Source organism: Pipistrellus kuhlii, unplaced genomic scaffold, assembly GCF_014108245.1.
Source record: "Pipistrellus kuhlii isolate mPipKuh1 unplaced genomic scaffold, mPipKuh1.p scaffold_m20_p_3, whole genome shotgun sequence".
Taxonomy (NCBI): domain Eukaryota; kingdom Metazoa; phylum Chordata; class Mammalia; order Chiroptera; family Vespertilionidae; genus Pipistrellus; species Pipistrellus kuhlii.
The window spans coordinates 136,859,805-136,868,584 of NW_023425529.1; the positions used below are offsets into that span (position 1 = coordinate 136,859,805).

At 38.3% G+C, this 8,780-nt stretch overlaps 1 long non-coding RNA gene across 1 annotated transcript; it reads right to left on the reverse strand.

The window, feature by feature from the left end:
* Positions 1 to 3,912: 3,912 nt before the first annotated feature.
* LOC123653093 lies at positions 3,913 to 5,525 on the reverse strand. The gene is made up of 2 exons (XR_006742722.1): positions 5,360 to 5,525; positions 3,913 to 4,188 (listed from the first exon to the last, which is right to left on the reverse strand). It is a non-coding gene; the product is annotated as an uncharacterized LOC123653093 (long non-coding RNA).
* Between the last annotated feature and the right edge of the window lie 3,255 nt (positions 5,526 to 8,780).

An 8,780-nucleotide genomic window follows, 5' to 3' on the forward strand; every position in this document is an offset into this window, starting at 1 on the left:
TCCAAGGCACACATTCTACCAAAATCTGAAGTCTTCCCCTCCCCACCCCCCTTATTTCTTTGATAACATTCCCCGAGTAGGCATGTTACAAGGTTCAAGAGAGAACAACTCAAAGGAGTTCCTAGTAGGTAGTGGGCCATTGTGATTCTCACATGACTCTAAAAGCTTTTTAAGAGTTTCAAAGATGAAATAACAATACACCACAGGATAGTCCTGGCAAGTCCTTCAGCCTTTCTCATTCTTTTTTTTTTTTTAAACAGTCTTATGGTGATATAATTCACATACCGTACCATTTATCCATTTCAAGTGTTCAACTCAGTATTATCCATATATACCTACTTTTGCCCCACCCTTTTGTAGTCACTTATTTATTGAAATATACATAGCAGTTCATGTCTCAAGAAAGTATGTTCGCTCTTTATCTTAATCTGTTTGACCTCTACACTCTCGGTCCTTGGTATTCATTACAGATGATATGAACCAGGCCCATAGATGTTAAGACCACCTGTGGGCTGATGCCTCGCCAAACTGGAACTCTCTCCCTGAGCACCTATGGTAACACCTCCAATGTAAGATAATTATTAATTCTGTCTTTCTTCTATCCCTCCAAAGCTGTGTGCTCCATTTCAGAGAGTGATTTCACCATCTCTCTAAATGCTGAAGATAAAATCCTTGGTACCTACCTTTCTATCATGCCCAGTGTCTAAACTGTAGGTAAACTCTTAAAAAAAAAACACACACAAACATATCTAGGACCTATTTAATTCATTTTATCTGCACTGCATTGTGCTCTTCAGAGCCCCATCATCCTGAGTTACTCCAATAGCTCAGACATAGTTTTCCCTACCTGCTAATCTGTTTCCACACAGAAAACAGAATGAGCTTCTAAAATTGTAAATTAGACCATATCATCTCCTGATTAAAACACTTGGAGTCCCCATTAAATTTGAGAACAAATCTAAATCTTCCCCATACCTTATAATATTCTAGAAGAGTTTTATGTAGTACCCTCTCCCACCAGGTACTATGTCCAGGTCTTTGTTCTGTCCTTCGTATACACTTGATTCTTTTTCTCCTCAAGGCTTTTGGTGTTAATACAGTATTTAGTCTGCCTGGGATGATTTTCTTAGCTCCCTCAAAGCTGGATGTAACATATTTCTAATTTTAACTCAAATGATTTATTTTCAGAGACCTATGCTGACTATTCTATGTAAAGGAGTCTCCAGTTACTTTCATAGTCATTAGCTTATTTATTTTATTCACTTATTACTCGCTGAAATTATCTTATTTATTTGTTTATTAGTTTTGATCATCCCCCTCACTAGATCATCAGCTTCTTAGAGCAATGAATACTCCCCCCTAGCCCCACTTAATCTTACTCCAGCACTCAAAACAAGACCCTTAGAAAACATTTGTTGAATAGCAGAGTGAGTGAGTGCATGGAAAATGAGCATTTATAGAACTGAATGGGAGAAGCAATGGCAGTGAGAGAAGAAATAGCACATCCTTGGGAAAAGTTTGGTGGGAAAAACAAGCAGCACAACGTAAAAATAAAGTAAAAAAAAACTCTGGATGCGAAATTAAAAGAGGTCTGGGTCATGCACCCCTTTGTGAAAGCGTGTCATTTTGGGGTATTTCCTGGGTACTTTGAATATCTCCCAAGGTCTTCTCCACAGGTACCATGTCCAGGTAAGAATTTCTAGAGATTGATCAATGCCAACTTATTATTCCAGAGAACGTTTTATTCTAAAAGTCAGCTTCCATATAACATTGCCACTTTGTCCACACATCAGCCATTACATCAAATTCCCTTTTAGATGGACAAAAGTGTGAGTACCTAGCTCGTACTACATTAGCTTCACAGAAGTTGAGGTTTAGTGAAGCCATGCCAAGACAAAATATAAAACAAAAGAATTGTCCCCAGAATCTGTTTCTTACAGTGAAGTTACACCGATAGAGCCAACTTCACTAGGTTTCACCTTTATTGTAATTAAAATATCATATGTAACATTTCTTGGGATCCACATTGTGCTCATAGCTTCCAAAAAGAAATTATTGTCAAACTTTGTGTGGATACAGGGACTTGAAAACAAATCCATGAGCCAAATATAACTTTCCCACTGGATTAGTCCAAAGGATAGTTGTCTTTAGAGTGACATGTCTTATGTATATTACATATAGAGTGTGTTGAAGCCACTGGAGGCCATCGAACCTCCAACCTGCTAGATTATACAGAAATTGTGTCATATTTTACGAACACTCCCTAGAAAACGTTGCTTGACAGTACTGCCTCGCTTCCATGGGCCGATGTCCAGGGTAAGCAGGGAAACATTATCCCCTGTCTTATCTGAGTTTGCTCAAGGACTGAAATCATCGTGTTGTAAGCCACATACCATGTGCAAGCTTCTGACTAGCACACAGAAAATTCAGTGGTTCTTGCCACCTGCAAGCCTGTGGAATCCAGTGGCCGCAGGAAGGAGTGGAGAGGTTTTTACAGCCTGACCGTATCAGCTGTCTCACCACAAGAACCTTCTGTTTTGGCTGAAGTCCTCCTATCAGGCTTGGGCTGTTCTTTATGGCCAGATGGGAGTGTAACACGTGTGTCTGGTTTATATTCTGCAAGTGTCTCTCTCATTTGTAGGTTCCTCTCCTTATATCCAACGGCTGGACTGCTTTGTATTCAGGTTTGTTTTTCAAGAGGAGGTGGGAGGGTTGGACATTTGAAAACATAGACTCTAGAAGTTTAGATTCAGGGAATGGTGAGATTAATGATAACACAAAGAACCATAAGCACTGAGAGTAGAGCAGAGGAAGTCAAACCAGTAGGATGTGAGAGGCAATTAAATAACAATGTGAATGTGGGGTGGACAGTAATAGTAATAGGAAAAGTGGGGTGAATTAAACAAAGGTTTTAATAACTATCTTTTTGTCTTATTTGTCTGGTTTGGGGCATTGCTATAAGCTATAGTAATGTGGCAAAGGACTTGATGGAGAAGAGTTATAAAACTTCTCTTAGAAGCCAGCCCACTGGAATTATGAAGGCAGCCTCAGTAAGTAAAATAGATGTGTGTGCTTTCAGTTCCAGAGGTGTAGGAAAAAGAATGGCTCTGCTTACTGGAAACCAGTATTTACATTGGACAACATCATTATTTGAATTGGATGGTGGAGGGAAAGGTGCATCTTAACTTTATCAAATCTGTTACAGGTGTAATTCTGAATTCATCTACCCAGGGCCATTTTATTTGTAGTTACAGAATGACTATTAATATTTTTTAAACACACTTTACAGGTTACCTTTAAGCTCCTTAAGGATTCCCAAAATAATTTGTTTGCATGTCAAAGACTGATACCTGCTACATTCTATTGTTGATTATTTTTTTAAATATATTTTATTGATTTTTTTACAGAAAGGAAGGGAGAGGGATAGAGAGTTAGAAACATTTATGGAAAAGAAACATTGACCAGCTGCCCCCTGCATACCCCCCACCGGGGATGTGCCCACAACCAATGTACATGCCGGTGACCAGAATCGAACCTGGGACCTTTCAGTCCATAAGCTGATGCTCTATCCACTGAGCCAAACCCGTTTCGGCTATTGTTTATTATTTTTTTAAAAGTAATTTAGTATATAGTCTGCTATGGAAGCATGCCTTACTACTCTTTTCTTGTGTGGATAAAAGAATCAGAGAAATTCCTTTAATAAAAAAAAAATTATTTCCCCACATAGACAGCATACCATGCTCACCTTTGCCCATCTACCCATGAGATAGTTTGCCTTTTAAGGTTACTTTTTTTCTGGGATGTAAAAGTTATTCCGTTTAGGTGACTTGGATGATGATTTCTGAACATTACTCAGTTAAAGGTAAATGAATCATCTTCCTCCAAACAACAGGATCTCAACGTTCAAGGAGCTGCTTTGCGAAGTCTTTCATTTTTATCAGCTGCACTGAGAGTGAGCTGTGCTCACTCGTCTCCAGGGAGAGCCCACTCTTCCTCAGGCAGCTCATTAACTTGCAGGAAGCTCTTCACAGTTCACTCCCAGGCACATCACGCTTCCATCAACTAAGCAGGGTGCGCTGGAGGCTGGAGGTTGAGCGTGGGGGTGGGAATGGAGGCGTTTCCGTTCTATTTTGGTTTCTTCTCCTGACTGGCTGCTCAGCTGTTCATGAGTCATCTTAACCTCAAAATCTGTAATTAAACCAGAAATGATGATACTTCTTTTCTGTGCCTTATGTGAATTGCATGAAGGCGTTATTCATATTTCTGAAATACATGTGAGAATTAGTCAAGGTTAGATGGAGGAAAAGTACAGTGTTCTTAAGTGGTGATGAATATGCTTTTATCATTTAGATCTTGAGAATTCTCTCTCCTGAAAACTAAGAATAAGAAGAGATCTGAGTAAGGATTAAATTGGATAAAACATTTATTTGGCACGCTGCATCAAGAATACATGTGGCTTAAATATATGGTTTTAGAAAGTATTTATTCAAATGTTCATTTAGTGAAATTTTATTGAATGTCCTGGCACTTAATTAGACATTAGGGATACCGGATAACACAGAACCTCCCCTAAAGAAGATCACATACTAGAAATTGTGCAGTAAATGACTCTAGGTCATGGCATATGTAAGTCTGGTATTTGGGAGATTTTTTTTTTTACTTTAATATCATCAGTACTAGTGGTCTTAAAGCACTGGTTAGGAGCACCAGAGAGAAATAATTCACGGTAGTAGCTTACATTTATCTAAAAAGTTTACATTTATCTTAAATGTGTTTTTCTACAGTATGACTTAGTTATTCATTTTCTATGTTTGTGAGCTTAATGGTTATCGTTTTATCCAAACATGTTTTGTAATAAAACTATTAAGAGGACAAGAATTCATCTACAGGCAACATTTTATCCACACTCCATATATTGCTTTTACTAGATAGTTCTATCAGTTTCATATAGTAAATGCTCTATAATAATAACTTTTATTAGGTGATCCTATTAAAATTTCAAAATGACAATCAGCCTCTGCTTTAATTTTTGCTCTCAATATTCAGCTAGCAGATTTGTTTGCATAGCACTTTCTTCTGTCTTTGTCATAAAGTCCAAGTTTCTCCTATGGATTGTTGTATACTTGACCTCTGAACTAGAATGAGTAGTTTACAGATGTTTATTTAAGTCTTCCCAGTCCTCCCACACACAAGCTTCTACCATACCAGCAGTGTTAACAATAGGTTTCCACAATCAGACTCCTGCCAAACTGACCAGTCTTTACAACAAGCCCCTAGAAACAATGAGAACAGTTTATTTGAAGGGGGAGATGGGGGAAAACAAAACAAAACAAAACAAAAACTAGAAACAAATACCTACCTTTCATTCTTTCATCCAAAGTCCAAGGTAGTCCCTGGTAAATTGGTGTTCTTCAACATGGGATGGATGGCAGAATTCCAAATGTGATGTTACTGGCCTCTCTTGGATCACAGCTCAGTTATGTGGTCTCCCCTCTTTCCTCTGCTGGGGAGAGATGAAAGGGCAGCATTCAGTCTCCATGCAGCAGCATCCAAGCACTGTGACTGGAATCCCAAACTCTTAGCTTCAGTCTATGAGCTGGGCTCAGACCTCTTATCATGTTGCAGGACTAACTCTCTCATCAGTGGTCCCTCTCCTTAGCCTTGTCCCATGAGATATGAGGGGATTCTCTCTCAGTGTTTATTTCTTCACCAAATATCTACTGAGAGAGAGATGGAATTCTACTTATTATTGGCACTACTGTTTTACCTCATTTAGGAGAAATAAAGTTAATAAATTGAATTTTTCTTTTAGCTAGATCTTGCTAACCAACCTGAAAGTTATTTTTTATTCTCACTGTATTTTATGCCAAGACATACTTGCCATCTGAATTCTAAACACACTCTGTAGTCTGTTTCCCTTTCTTTTCCCCAGGAGCAAATTTCATAATAATATTTTGTACAAAATCCACATACACAGGTGGACATTTTCCACCCTTTCTCATTCCCCAAATTAAGATATACTTGCCGGGACCGGGTTGGCTCAGTGGGATAGAGCGTCGGCCTGTGGACTGAAAGGTCCCGAGTTCGATTCCGGTCAAGGGCATGTACCTTGGTTGCGGACACATCCCCAGTGGGGGGTGTGCAAGAGGCAGCTGGTCGATGTTACTCTCTCATCGTTGTTTCTAACTCTCTGTCCCTCTCAATTCCTCTCTGTGTAAAATCAATAAAATATATTAAAAAATTGTTATACATTCATACAAAGACATGATTAAAATTAAATTTCTTAAAAATGAGATAATTCTTGATTTTTAATTCATAAAATTTGGCATTTTCTTTGTTCCCATTATACAAAGGGATCCTTGCTGAAAGTAGCAGCATGACTCCCTAAGCACTCATTCCTCCATTCTCCAATTAAATCCCATCAATAGGCTCAGCCAAATCATAAATGGTGGAAGCAATACTTTTATTATTGAGGGAATTGAAAGAACATGATTTTAATTGTTCTGATCATCAGAATCAAAGCCTGGCCTAGTCATGTTCTGCCCTGTCCCCATAATGAAGTCCCTACCTTCGTCATCAATAGCTGAATATCAGACATATTGACCCATCCCTGAGTATTTACCTAGAAAACCTATGCTTCCTTCCTATTATCTTCATGTTCATTTCTCTTGTCTATTCACTTACATGTTGGCATCCCATCCATTACCTCTTCATTAGTTCAATGGTTGTTTCCCCCAACTACCTAGACTTTCTAACACCAGCAATCATCCTGCTCAAATTTCTGCCTCTTCCCTGTCTTCATTTTCTTTATAATCAGTGTTTCACCCAAGATGCCACCTGTTACCTCTGTTAGCACTTCCCGTAAGTTATTGATCTGTCTGAAGTTTCATCTAATACCTGCCACCATGTTAATACTATTGATGTTGGAAATGGCTCAGAATATTTACCAAATGTCTTTAACTAATTCTAACTTTAAGAACTTACTTCTGGGAATCAATGATAAGGGGATGACAAACTATAGGGGGGGGGAAAAAGTACACAAAGATGTCCAGTGTGACTATTTATAATATGAAAATAATTATTAAATACCAATGACAAAGGAATTTGTTTACATTAATAAACCATCTGATGGTTTATTAATGTAAAAATTTATTATTACTGCACTCTCTTTAAAAATTATGTTTTTAAAGAGAGTTCAGTAATAATAAATTAATCAGTAAACAAATTAAATTTAGTGGGAAATTTCTTTAAAGTGGTATTTACTCTACAGAGTGTGATAATAATTAAAGTCTTAAAAATATTATGCATAAAAGACAAGACTAAAAAGAAAAGAAGCAATACAATGTGGGTGATTGACTATCTGTCATAGTCATAGCTTTCTTTTAATTTTTCTGCATTTTCTAATTGTTCTCTGATGATTAGTATAAGAAGCCTCTAAGTTGGCCCTAGATGATCCCCATTTCTTGGAATGCACACCTCTCAATAACCCTCTCTTCCTAAGTGTAGACTGGACTTGCTATTAACCAATAGAATATAGTCAAGATGATAGGATGCCATTTTCATAATTAATTACATAAGACTGTGACTTCTGTCTTGATAACAGACTTTCTCTATTACCTCTTGACTTACAGACTTTGATGAACAAGCTGCCATCTGGGAGAAGCCCACCTGACAAGGAACTTTGGACAGCCTCCCATCAACAACCTTGAGAACAGGATGATATCTCAGTCAAGCCTTCAGATCAGATTGCAGACCCAACCTAATACTGTGGTTAGAATCCTGTTAGAGAACATGAAACAGGATCCAAGTTTTTGACTCCCCAAACTGTAAAATAATAAACATGTATTGTTTTAAGCTGCTAAATTTTGGACAACAGAGGAGTTAGGGAAATTGACCTCCTGTGCAGTGGGAAATCCACATGTAGCTACTATATATTCAGTTGGGTTCTTCATTGATTCCCAACTGAAGATAAAAAATACAGTTGACCCTTGAATAGCATGGGTTTGAACTGCATGGGTCCACTAATACAAACATTTTGTAATTGGACCTGTGCAGTTCAAATTGGTCTTGTTCAAGGGTCAACTATAATTTGTTATGTAGCACTAATTAAATGAAGGTATTATTTTTATAACACAACAGTAGATTTCTTTTTAAAAGGACACATTTCTTGAACAATTTTCCTTAGATGCTGACCCCTGCCCTGCACAAGAGGGAAAGGGCAAGATTGTGGGTGTCATCACTGCCCAGACTAGTTGCACAAGCTCACTGGGGTAAGGGATCATTTAGCACTCGGGTTTCATCCTTTTGCTCTCCTAGAAGAATGAGTTTTCTGGAAGGTAAAGCACGCATGCTGAAATGAACACCTGCCTATATGGGTAGTCACCTTGAATATATTTGGGAGAAATCTTCACTCCCCTGTAAGAGTTTGCCTCCTGGGAAAGGAGGGAAAGGAGATACTGTGACACTGAAGGTCTCTTTTCTGCACCCAGAAGAGATGATGGAATGAAAGGGCCCTGATGCTGACTGTGTGATTTTATCAGAGGAGGCCATGCAGAAGAGTTGTTCAGATTTTTCAGTCTCCCTCTCTGGGGCCTGTATGTGTCCATATATAAGACTATATGTGTATATATGTATGTATGTTTGTATGTATTTGGGCCAGGCAGGGGCTCAAAAAGGTAGAAGAAAACTCAGAAAAGTACCTGACAAGGAAAGAAGGAGGGGGGTACCTATCCTTTTATGTATTAAGTCTCCTCCTTCTTCTTTCCACCCCTGGCCTTACC